General features: G+C 32.1%; 1 pseudogene; it reads right to left on the reverse strand.

Annotated features, from left to right (window-relative positions):
- Window positions 1-15,000, reverse strand: part of LOC137631745 (putative neural-cadherin 2) — a 202,205-nt pseudogene that overhangs the window by 38,331 nt on the left and 148,874 nt on the right.

Raw genomic sequence — 15,000 nt, forward strand, 5'->3', positions numbered from 1 at the left:
CTTATTTTACATTATATATATATATATATATATATATATATATATATATATATATATATATATATATATATATATATATATATATATACACACACACACACGCATATATATATATATATATATATATATATATATATATATATATATATATATATATATATATGTATATATACATATCATCTCCTACGCCTATTGACGCAAAGAGCTGAGTTAAATTTCGCCAATCGTCTCTATTTTGACCTTTTAGATCAATACTTCTCCATTCATAGTATCCTATTTCATACTTCATAGTCCTCAACCATGTAAGCCTGGATCTTCCAACTCTTCTAGTGCCTTGTGGAGCCCAGTTGAAAGTTTGGTGAACTAGTCTCCCTCGGGGTGTGGGAAGAGCATGCTCAAACCATCTCCATCTACCCCTCACCATGATCTCATCCACATATGGCACTCGAGTAATCTCTCATATAGTTTTATTTCTAATCCTGTCCTGCTATTAGCTCCCAATATTCTTCTGAGGTCTTCGTTCTCAAATCTACAAAATCTGTTTGATAATGTTTCATTGACATACCACACTCATGTCCATACAGAAACACCGATCTCATTAAACTGATAGCCTGATTTTTATATGTAATTTCATGCGATTTGATTTCCAAATTTTACATAGCCTAGCCATTATCTGATTTGCTTTTTTCAATCTTTCATTAAACTCCAATTTTAAAGACCCTATTAGAGATCATAGTTCCTAAATATTTAAATGATTCCACCTCATTAATCCTTTCTCCTTCTAATGTTATTTCATCTTCCATTGCATATTCCGTTCTCACCATCATCCAACCTCATGTGATATTTCATACCATCTGTTAAGCAAGCTTTACAAGTCCTGTGGTGTCCTGCTAATAAGGTAAGCGTCATCAGCATACACTAGGTCAGCTAATATCCTGTTACCAATCCAGTCCAAACCTTCTCTGCCATTCCCAACTGTTCTATGCATTACAAAAGCCATAGGGAGATTAAACAACATTGGTGACAACACATTCCCTTGGAGTACTCCATTGTTCCCTGGAAATTTATTTGATAGGACTCCATTAACTTTGCACTTGCTATGCTCATGAACAGACTTAATCAAATTTACAAATTTAAGATGAACTCCGTAATAACATAGGACTCTCTACAAAATTGGCCGGTACACACTATCAAAGTCTTTTTCAGTCCACAAAAGCCATCAAAAGTGGATTTCTATGTTCTTCACACTGCTTTACAATATGTCTTGAAATGAAAATTTGGTCAGTACACTTTCTACCTAAAGACATTTTTTTCATTTGTTCAATATCACATCTATATAAGATTTGCTTCTTCATGGCTAATGATTATCATCATTTCCTAAACAACATAAAGGATACTTAGCGCTCATCTTAAGTTGTTATTAAGATAAGTATCCTTTCTTTCCGATTTCTATTTTATTAGACTTTAAGATTTTCGATTTATGTAATCTTCCAAGGTAATGAATATGTACTACGTATGCATGAAGAGATAAACAGATCTGGAAGATATCATAACACACAAAGTTACATTTTCCTAAAATGGCAGGTGTCTCATATCTTTACAACTCACACTTTCACATCATGTAATATGAAAAAAAATATGATAAATATGCTGTTATACGTAAATATCGATAAATATATTTTTATTCTCAAATAGAATAAGGTCTTATAAGATAATCTTTTGCTGCAATTCCAGTTTACATTATGTTACATTTGTCAGAAAACTGACTTGTATATAAAACACAATGTATGCTACAAATTTAAGTTACGTCTGAAAAAGATGAATTAGCTACATTTTATCACAGTATTTATTCTTAAAATCCAGTTTCCAGGAGAGTACACAAGACCTTTTCCTATCAATAAGTGTGCATCATTTTATAATTTACATATTTGGCATTCTCTACTATATGATGTTAGATACATTCATGAAACAAAAACTCAAAATCACATTACCTGTTTACCCCAAAATAGGTCAATCCTATGCCAACGGTCATCGGCTAAAGAGGAAGCGTTTGCTGTGCCCAAGAAAATAGGTCCGGTGCCAAGATCAAGCAACAGTTGAGGGTGTCCGTTTGTTAGCTCCAAACTCAGCACATCTTCCTGAACAAAAGGACTCTAAGACAATCAAGAAAGACCGGGATACTGTTAGTAGTTTATTTACTTAATGTTAAAGCAGAAGTTGAGTCTTTATAATCGGTCGAATGCGTTTCGATTATTTGGAACAGTGTGAAATAAATACGTATCTAATCTCATAACATATGAATTAGCTTGGGTTTAAATGATAGTATGATCTTTAATAAGGAACTTGAAGTATATGTAAGACTATGCTACAACACGAAACATATGCCTTCAGAGATGAATCATATCAGGAAAGAATCTAAGTCATTACAATGCCCATCACCTTAATTTCAGGACAGAACTTTTAAATAAATTAAATTTGTGAATTTCTGGTCTATTGAGTGTTTCATGTTTGCACGAACAAACGCATAAAGACATTGATATTCTATTACTAGAAACATGCATTTATGATTATGTGGGGGTAGTCTGAAGGATGACTGTGAGGGTGTGAAGGATATAATTTCTATGAATTTAAATAATTTAAAAAACTAATTTAATTCTCCTCTTATCCAAAGTATTCTCTCTAAAGTTCTTCTCAATAGCCTTGAATTCCTTTTATGCCTCTAAATGGACCACCTGTTGCCTAGTTCTTGCACGATCTTACCGCAACTATCGTGCATGTAAGATCAAAATCTTTCAATAGAACAGTACCAGAAGGTTAACATCTATTCCTTGGTCTTCTCCAACTTTCCAAAATGTCTGATTTATTGTTTTTTTCGCTAATTACTTAATTATTCTATTGATAGATGACTAATATGTTTCTATTCTTTCTACCACATCAAAACATATGGATACATTTTTTTCCACCTACACCTACCTTAGAGCTAAGTATCTCAGCACTGATAGCATTCTGAACCCTCAATTTCTCTACATATACTAGTTTAGGCGACCCGTCAAAAATGGTGGCTAAATATATACAGTATAGCTATACGAACACAAGGATTCAACCCTTCCCACCACCTTCCCCTTTCCTAACTACAAACCTTCCCACCAGTATATGAATACTCACTTTCTCCCCTATAACAAAACACTGTTAGCCCTATCCAGTACCATAATACTGTAATATAGCACTCGCTGACACTATAGTGTATATTACTGTAATATACTGTATGCACAGTAACATCACTACAGTATAGCTTAAGAGTACAGTAAGTGTTCGGTGTTTTCGTTCAGACGACTCGACATTTGACAACGCACCACACACGTAGCATACACCACTAAGTGTGACCGCAATAGACATACATACATACATTTTATATATATATATATATATATATATATATATATATATATATATATATATATATATATATATATATATATATATATATATATATATATATTTATATATACATATACATATACACAGACAGACACTTACTCTTTATCATATAAGGGAGACTGCGCTATCACTTCATCTTAACAAACTTTTTCACATTCATAAAATGCTCAAGTTTCACTTCATACAATCAGACTCCAAATTCCACCGAACCAACTTTACCACATATTCCATCTCAGAAAATCCGGTGGCTCCCGTGCTAGTCTCACGAAATGACTCCTCCCCTCCGTTCTCGCCCTACCACCTGCTTCCATTAGGTTTCGTCCCAATCACCTATGCAAATCTACTGGTTCAAGTCTTTCACCACTGCCCATACGGGTCTCTCCCTATTTCTCACCCTATCAACTATACAATGAATACTTAATCTTTGGGTAAATGAAGGTCAAGTCGCTGAGACATTTCACTATCTCTCTCTATATATACAGTATGTATATGTGCAATTATATATATGTATATATATATATATTTATATATATATATATCATATATATATATATATATATATATATATATATATATATATATATATATATATATATATATATATTTATATATATATATATATATATATATATACATATATATATATAGAATACACAATATATAAATACATACATTATATATATACATATATATATACATATATATATATATATATATATATATATATATATATATATATATGTATATATATGCATATATACACATACATATATATATATATATATATATATATATATATATATATATATATATATACATATATATATATATATATATATATATATATATATATATATATATATATATATATATATATATACATACATACACACATACTCACACACATATGTATATATATATATATATATATATATATATATATATATATATATATATACATATATATATATATATATATATATATATATATATATATATATATATATATATATATACAGTATACTGTGTTGTGTTTACATGCGAGTGGTCTGTATGTAGACGAAAGATATATCCATAAACGATTAAGAAGAGAATAAGGCTCACTAACAAACAGTAGCAGCATTTTTCAAAAAAAAAAAAAAAAAAAAAAAAAAAAAAATCCAGAAACATAAATATGCCTTGACAGGCTGCGTTATGAGATAAAAACTAATATTGATATCACCCTCGAATAATTACTGTAACAGTAATACTGATATAATAAAAGTATTTAATTGAAGAAATCAGTCTCTAGTAACTATGGTAAGTAAAAGTGAGGAAACCACACGATTCATATACGGATAAAGGTTAAAAAACCCGAATGATTCCTTTATTACGTTTAACAGAAGTTCTGAGATATAATATATCTTCAGTAAGTGTTTAAAATAGAACTGATCTAGTATTTTAATGAACATTTGAGTGGTTTGTTAAACCCTTGAAACAACGAAAATTGCTCTCTTCCCACGAAAATATCAGATTCACTGAGAGTGAGAGAACAGTAATAAAGTTGTTAGCCATGTAATAAGAACATTTTTACGGGCAACTACTTGAGAGAGAGAGAGAGAGAGAGAGAGAGAGAGAGAGAGAGAGAGAGAGAGAGAGAGAGAGAGAGAGAGAGAGGGGGGAGGGAGAGAGAGCGCGTGTGTGATTATCATTACTAGCTAAGCTACAATTCTAATTGGAAAATAAGGATGCTACAAGGTATTGAGTACAACAGGAATATGATCAGTGAAGAAAGGAAATAAATATACTGTATGTGAGAAGTAATAAATAAAAATATGAAAAATTTCAAGATCATATTTAAACTATGGAAAGATAGAGGCATAAAGGCATTTGTAAGAAGTTTTAACTCCTGTTGTTCCATTGATTGACCGCTAAATTAAGAAGTTAATTCCATCATCTTGTCACAGTTGGAATAAAGCTTTTAGATTACTGTGTGTGTGGAGTCTTAGGTTGGAAAAGGCAAGACTTGTAGATTTAACTGCATATTAGTGTAATGTAAAAGATGGTACAGTCTGAGAAGAACGGGATGCAAAGGGTGGTCATAATTATGAAAAACTTTATGCAATATGCATAGAGAACTAGCTGAACGACGGTATCAGAGATTAATATCTAGATCAAGAATATGGAATTTAATAGACCATCAGTTTTTGTCTAACAATTTAATATGAGATTCAGCACCTAAAGACCAGACAGGGGAACAGTACTCGAAACAAAGTAGAATGAGAGAATTAAATAATATCCTAAAGATAGTTTGGTCACCGATAACATCAAAAGACTTTATCAATAAACCATTTTTTGTGTAATTGAAGTAGAAACAAACTAAATGTGTTTTCCAAAAGTAAATTTGTCATGAAGAATCACACCTAGAATTCTAAACAGGTCGCATATAGTTAACACTGACAAACCTGCAAATAAAGCTGTCGTGAATCGAATCCGAAAATGTCATGCCTTGGCCCCGAATAGAGGATGAGGCAATCTTTTCGCGTAGTCCTTATCTCAAGACTAATGTGGGCTGTGGGAGAGGGTGGTATGGGCGCCAGCCACGCCCATCCTTTCCCTCCGAAGTATCGGCCCAGTTGCTTGCAGATAGATCCATCGGTGCCTGCGGGACACACACATCTGCCAGGGACGGTCAAGGTGTCGTTTGGTCAGTTCATGAATGATAGGTATAGATAATAGATGATCTCGGTTATTATCCTTGGGTTAGTCATGGTAATACAGTAGTTTTAAATTTAAAAGAACCTTCTTGGGGCAGTTAAAATAAAAATAATCTAAATATTAAAATAATGATAAAAACAATTAATTACTATTTTATTTATTCTAAATATTTTTGCTCTTAATTATTCTAATTTTACTATTGCTTTTAATTATTCTAAATATTATTATTGATTTTAATCATTCTAATATATTGTACAAAGCTTTTCCTATTATTTTAACAATACTTCCCTCAGATAAACTTTCACCGTTAAAAGAAAATATTAAAAACAAATATATTTATGTAGTGCTTCATAGCTTATAACATAAGAAAATATTTTTCAGATACTTCTTAGAGTTTGGAAAATAATCCTCCCTTTAAAATTTATCCTGTAAAAGCAAACTCCCAATTGGACTTGAAAATAAGAGGCTAGCATATTTTTCTATCTACAGTTCTACACAATAACATTCAGAAGCCTGAAAAACCAACATTGATCTCTTCATATATATAATAAATTTCCTTGTGAACACACACACACACACACACACTATATATATATATATATATATATATATATATATATATATATATATATATATATATATATATATATATACATATATATACACACACACACACACATATATATATATATATATATATATATATATATATATATATATATATATATATATATATATATATATATATATATATAAACATACGTGCATAAATCATGCTCAATAAGAAAAAATATATACATCACATTAGGATTGAAACTTAAGTCTCTTGAAATGGAAGACAGGGTAGCTATCAATTATTATCATTATCATTATTATTATTATTATTATTATTATTATTATTATTATTATTATTATTATTATTATTATTATTATTATTATTATTACTTGCTAAGCTAAAACCCTAGTTGGAAAATCAGGATACAACCGGGAAATATAGCTCAGTGAGGAAAGGAAATGAGGAAATATATAAACTACAAGTAAAGCCGAAATCATAAAAGTTGGAATCTAAAGTGCTAACTGCATTTAAGGATTTACCTCTTCACACAACTCTCTTACATACTTGCGAGTTTTACCCAACTTCACAATCCACCAGGTCGTGAAGAAAAATCAAATAAACTAGTAAAGAACAATTGAATAATCTAATAAAAATTTGAAATTGTCTGAGTGGAAATAATTGAATTCGAATAGCCCTTAATGAATCAATATAAGATTTTTTTTAAATTTTCATCATATATTGAATAATTAGGAAGAATTTTAATTAAATACTATCAACTGGGGCACTTGGTGAGTCGAGAAGTTTGGTAAAACTTTTTGGCATTAAAACAAGGATCTAACCAGGCAAATACTGAAATGTAATTAGCAATTTGATTCCCTCTCTTTTTATGGTTTCTGGTGAGATGATTGATAGCTACCCTGGCTTTCATTTGAAGACTAAGTTTTGATCCTAATATGAGGTAGAAATTTACAAACACAGACATATAGCTATATATATATATATATATATATATATATATATATATATATATATATATATATATATATATACATATATAATATATATATACATATATATACATATATATATGTATACACACATGTATATATATGTATATATGCACATATGTATATATATGTATATATATACACACATATGTATATATACATACATACATACATATACCAAGGCACTTCCCCCAATTTTGGGGGGTAGCCGACATCAACAAATGAAACAAAACAAAAAGGGGACCTCTACTCTCTACGTTCCTCCCAGCCTGACAAGGGACTCAACCGAGTTCAGCTGATACTGCTAGGGTGCCACAGCCCACCCTACCCCGTTATCCACAACAAATGAAGCTTCATAATGCTGAATCCCCTACTGCTGCTACCTCCGCGGTCATCTAAGGCACCGGAGGAAGCAGCAGGGCCTACCAGAACTGCGTCACAATCGCTCGCCATTCATTCCTATTTCTAGCACGCTCTCTTGCCTCTCTCACATCTATCCTCCTATCACCCAGAGCTTTCTTCACTCAATCCATCCACCCAAACCTTGGCCTTCCTCTTGTACTTCTCCCATCAACTCTTGCATTCATCACCTTCTTTAGCAGACAGCCATTTTCCATTCTCTCAACATGGCCAAACCACCTCAACACATTCATATCCACTCTAGCTGCTAACTCATTTCTTACACCCGTTCTCACCCTCACCACTTCGTTCCTAACCCTATCTACTCGAGATACACCAGCCATACTCCTTAGACACTTCATCTCAAACACATTCAATTTCTGTCTCTCCATCACTTTCATTCCCCACAACTCCGATCCATACATCACAACTGGTACAATCACTTTCTCATATAGAACTCTCTTTACATTCATGCCCAACCCTCTATTTTTTACTACTCCCTTAACTGCCCCCAACACTTTGCAACCTTCATTCACTCTCTGACGTACATCTGCTTCCACTCCACCATTTGCCGCAACAACAGACCCCAAGTACTTAAACTAATCCACCTCCTCAAATAACTCTCCATTCAACATGACATTCAACCTTGCACCACCTTCCCTTCTCGTACATCTCATAACCTTACTCTTACCCACATTAACTCTCAACTTCCTTCTCTCACACACCCTTCCAAATTCTGTCACTAGTCGGTCAAGCTTCTCTTCTGTGTCTGCGACCAGTACAGTATCATCCGTAAACAACAACTGATTTACCTCCCATTCACGGTCGTTCTCGTCTACCAGTTTTAATCCTCGTCCAAGCACTCGAGCATTCACCTCTCTCACCACTCCATCAACATACAAGTTAAACAACCACGGCGACATCACACATCCCTGTCTCAGCCCCACTCTCACCGGAAACCAATCACTCACTTCATTTCCTATTCTAACACATGCTTTACTACCTTTGCAAAAACTTTTCACTGCTTGCAACAACCTTCCACCAACTCCATATAACCTCATCACATTCCACATTGCTTCCCTATCAATTCTATCATACGCTTTCTCCAGATCCATAAACGCAACATACACCTCCTGACCTTTTGCTAAATATTTCTAGCATATCTGCCTAACTGTAAAAATCTGATTCATACAACCCCTACCTCTTCTAAAACCACCCTGTACTTCTAAGATTGCATTCTCTGTTTTATCCTTAATCCTATTAATCATTACTCTACCATACACTTTTCCAACTACACTCAACAAACTAATACCTCTTGAATTACAACACTCATGCACATCTCCCTTACCCTTATATAGTGTTACAATACATGCACAAACCCAATCTACTGGTACCATTGACAACACAAAACACATATTAAACAATCTCACCAACCATTCAAGTACAGTCATACCCCCTTCCTTCAACACACACACACACACACACACACACACACACACACACACACATATATATATATATATATATATATATATATATATATATATATATATATATATACATTATATATATATATATATATATATATATATATATATATATATATATATATGTATATATATACATATATATGTATATATCTAAACACATATATCATGTATATATATACACATATATATACATATAATAATATATACTGTATATATATATATATATATATATATATATATATATATATATATATATCTATATATATATATATATATATATATATATATATATATATATATATTAGTTTACATTTTTACTGCTTACGAATGTATTTGAAATGGACACCGTAGCTTCTAAACATCTCTACTTCATAACTCATTTTGGCTACAATTACCGCTATTATAACTGAACATACATATAACGGAAAGTAGTGAAACTATTCTCATGGTCGGAATCGAATCCACACGATAAGCTAGACTTTTAAAAGATTTTTACCTCTACCACTTGGCCACGAAGATGTCATGAGTCTAAAATTTAGACGTGTTTTGTTGGCGCTAGAATAGACCCATTTTCAAAATCATAACGATGTTTTATAAGTAATAAAGAGAGAGAGAGAGAGAGAGAGAGAGAGAGAGAGAGAGAGAGAGAGAGAGAGAGAGAGAGAGAGAGAGAGAGAGAGAGAGAGAGAGCCACTAAGGAAATAAACAACATTCATTCGTAATACCTTGGTCCTGTAGAACTTGCAATACACCTCCCTCCGTTGAGGCAGGGATTCGACTGACATAGAGATAGATGTGATATAGCAGCAACGTTCGGAAGAGGCCCATAACCTGGGGCTTCACTGACCCGAACCTGGTTTTCGATATGATGATGATGCAGATGAGAAATCTTCGGTTTTCCCTTACAGTCGCAGCCACTGAAGTTGGCCACCAAGCGAGGCGTGACGAGGGCGGTTGTATTTGCGTCTACCACCCATACTAAATCTTCTTCCACTACTCCCTCTCTTCCACTTCCTTCCCCTGAACTAAGGGAATTTCTTGGAGGAGGAAGGGATACGCAAGATCCCAAACCGACGTCTACGATTTCCACGCTGGATTCTTTCGAAACCTGCAATTTTATCAGTTCAGGAATTCTGTTCAAAACGGTATATTGATCTTATATAAACTACCAATTGATTTTTTCCATCAATACCCAATGATAACACTTGCACACATTTGAGGAACCTATCAATATGTTTAAACGCTTATACATTTAAGATATGAAGTGTATATTTCATCGTTTTTATTTTTGATAGACGTTCATTTAAGTTCCACAAATCTCTGTCTTCAATATGAGTTCTTACATTTCTTTGAACTTTTGGACTTTTCGATTTTTTTATATGCATAACTAACACAATCTTGTAAATCATTGTTATATGTGTCCCCTTTTTTTTAATAAATATAGTTTTCATGAATAAATCCAAAAATTAAATGAAAAGCTGGGATAAAGAAGGTTATCAAGTTACTAGAACGTAAAATGAATTGTCTTTAACCATTACCTTTTTAAATAACACAATCTCTACGGTTAAAAAAAAGAAGAAAAAAAGAAACCTTAGCATAACTTTTTTATGTTTATAAATCTAGGCAAGGTTAAAATATGTATAGCACTATATTTCTGACTTAACTTTTGTTAAGCACTGTTTCAGATTCATGTGTTTCATCTTTTCTGTTTTTTTTTTCTTTTTCGTGATTGGCTATTAGCATTTTTGAGATATCTCTTTATCATACAAATATAAATTATAGCATTCTATATTTAAACAGATGTACAAGTAAAATAACGTTAACGATGATAATAACTATGTTCTAGGTCTCAGTCCATTTGATTTCATCGATTCAAACTGCGCAATTATATCGTCCCTCGAAACTCTGTTCTAATCCCGAGGTCCTCATAAAGCGGCGTAGTGAGGCAACATTAACATTAAAGAAACCTCAATTCGTACATTAACCTCATTTTGCAGTTCTCATTTGAGAAGATTAAAAATACAATAATGACAGATGATTGATTATATGTGGAACATAGATTATTCTAGATATTAATGAATGAGAAGAAAAAAATATGTACTGATATCCGTAAAGATTTATAAATTCAGATAATAATGTAGCTTCAAATCTGCATGTTTAAAGGAAGGCCAGATTTCTTAGTTGTTAGAGACCCACCCAGGAATATCAAATATGCACAAATATCCGTAAAGATTTATGACTTCAGATAATAATGTAGCTTCAAAATCTGCATTTTCAAGGAAGGCCAGATTTGTTAGTCGTTAGAAAACCACCCAGGAATATCAAATATGCACAAATATCCGTAAATATTTATAACTTCAGATAATAATGTAGCTTTAAATCTGCATTTTTAAGGAAGGCCAGATTTGTTAGTCGTTAGAAAACCAACCAAGAATATTAAATATGCACAAATATCCGTAAATATTTTTACTTAGGATAATAATGTAGCTTCGAATCTGCATTTTCAAGGAAGGCCAGATTTGTTGGTCGTTAGAAAACCACCCAAGAATATTACATGTGATGTTCTTACTTTGAAGGGTTGATTTAAATGACAGAATTAACAGTTATTCGGATGTTATTTGCATTAAAAATTCAAGAACGATATAAAATCTCACCTGAAGTCTGTGTAAAAGTAGCAGCTGATCCAAAGGGTGAGTGGGGCGTGCTGAGAGCCACACACGAGTCCCGTAGGATCTCTTTGTCTTAGGAACATTGACCGGATGCCCTTCTAAGGACACGACAGACACCTCGACTCCAGCAAGAGAAATCACTGACGTTCTTAAGAGGTCCAGTGGCGAAAGCCCCGTTCTCTGACAAAAGACAAATGATAAAGGTCAATAAATTATTCATTTAATTTTGCATCAGACATTTTGCACAATTTAAGACACCCATTATGATACTTTAAGTTATTTCTCACTTACCTATACCTGAACAAGCATTTTTATTGGTATAAATACTAATGAAAAAATACGTCCAAAAGCCGGGACACACTTTTAAATCCAATTCATATAGACCTACTTGAGTCCAAATCAACTTTGACAATGGACACTAGCCCTAAATGGTTAAAACCACTTTTAGGGCTACCTTTGATTTTATTAACATTATGACTAGTAAACATACTTTTTTCAGCTGTATGTTGGAGGCCACGTGATAAATCTCAATCAAAGTTGATTCTTACCTTAAAGTGATCCCAGTTAACAATCATTGTTGGGTTCGTTTTAGTAACACGATATGTTATGTTTGAAGCTCCACAGGTTAGTATTTGTCAACACTTGTCCACTCTATTCACAAACGACATAATTTTCATCTTTGAAAACTGTTTAGCACAACATGTAAATGAAGCAATAGGTGTTACACTTATTCACTCTATGCTAATGTTAAATAAATTAGGAAGTGGTGTAGACTGTGGTGAAATAAGTTTATTTCCCTGGCCAGATGAACTTTATGCAAACTCCCACTCCATGGTTTGCTGTGAATAGATCCCATTGTAATGAATGAATGATAATATATTGTTACCGTTGATTCCAAGTTTCTCTTTCGAAGAACGTGAATAACATAATTGATGTCTGTAAGGCTTCGTAAAACTACATTAACGACTGGGATAATACCACTTGTTTCAGATCACTGATAAACCATTGCTGGAATATTTTTCATTTGGATGTCTGTAATCTTCTGTGATCTTGACCTTACAAAGAAAAATAAGTTTCCACTTCCTTATTAATATCTATTATGATTCAGAAACTTGCTGGAAGGTATCCCATTTTGCTATATTCCATAATGTTTGTTTGAAAAGAGAACTAGTGTCATCATATATAGCGCCTCTGATTCTGGAATCAGCATAAGGTTCCTCTCTTGGCGGAGCTCCAGAATCTACAGTCCTTTGATATGCCATTTAAAATATATTTTTTGTGTTCATTGCTGCAAAACTATTTACATCAGTATTATTACTTTTGGTGTCTATAAATATAAGCAAGGTTACAATATGTTTAGCACTATATTTTTAACTCTTAACTTTTATTAAGCAGTGTTTTAGATTCTTTATGTGTTACGTCTTTACTGTTTTTTTTTTCTTTTTCGTGTTTGGCTATTAGCATTTTTGGGATACCTCTTTATCATACAAATAGAAATTATAGCATTCTATATTTAAACAGCTGTACAGGTAAAATAATGTTAACGATGATAATACCCATTAGCAGTAGAAGCAACAACAGTAGTAAGACTATTCTTATCACCATTCTTAACATTCTCTCATTCCTATGAAACATGTCAAATGGCCCTAAATTTGATAAAGTCATGTTCATTACAGAATGCCAACATGTAAAAACTATATAAAGGTGAATGAATGTAAAGAAATAATCAATAAAATTTGCATGTACTTATGCAGAAGTTTAACAAAAAATACTCATATAATTTATATTTCCAAGGTTGGACCAAAAGTTGAGAAATGATTATTCGAAAAACTCATTTAAAAAAAACTATATAATTCAAGATAGCGAGTGATGGTAATGGAAGACAATTGACTTCTCTAGCATATAACTGCTTATTGGAGAAAGGTGAAACATTGATAAAGCAAAGAGAAGCAGCTTTTAATCTTGAAAGCATTTACATGAATGATATTGTTAGAATATGTAGATGAGAGCGACTGGTTCGCTACGAAGCAATGTCTCTGACAGCAAGGTGTTATTGCTGCATGAATGTTAAATGTCTTTATGGAGGGAGTGATGTAGGAAGTCTGTGGATGTAGATGTAATAAAAGTAATGAGATGTTAATTGAGGATGGAATAGTTCAATTTCTGTTGCTACATTACTGACTGGAATAGCGGAGAACAATTAAATAAAAGAGTTTGAAAGTATCCAAGAGGAGATAACCGTGTAAATGGGAGCAAGAATAAAGTTTTAAATGGATACTGAGACACTGGGAAGAGAAAATTTATTTATTAATATGAGTGGTAGAGAAGCAGGGAAGATTGTCCAGTATACAATGGTAGGATGAGAGAAGAGGCGTATCACAAAAATAGGTGAAGAATGTGGTACCAAGGTTTGTACAAAAGAAGTGTATTATCGATGAAAGCCAAGTAAAATGGGCTGACTTTCTATGGATGTTTTAAGCAGTTCACATATAAATGTAAACACACACACATATATACAAATATATATATATATATATATATATATATATATATATATATATATATATATATATATACACAAACACACACATATATACATATATATATATATATATATATATATATATATATATATATATAAATACATACATACATACATATATGTATGTATATATACATATATATATATATATATATATATATATATATATATATATATATATATATATATATATATAGTATAT

The sequence above is a fragment of the Palaemon carinicauda genome, chromosome 40 (assembly GCF_036898095.1).
Source record: "Palaemon carinicauda isolate YSFRI2023 chromosome 40, ASM3689809v2, whole genome shotgun sequence".
Classification (NCBI taxonomy): domain Eukaryota; kingdom Metazoa; phylum Arthropoda; class Malacostraca; order Decapoda; family Palaemonidae; genus Palaemon; species Palaemon carinicauda.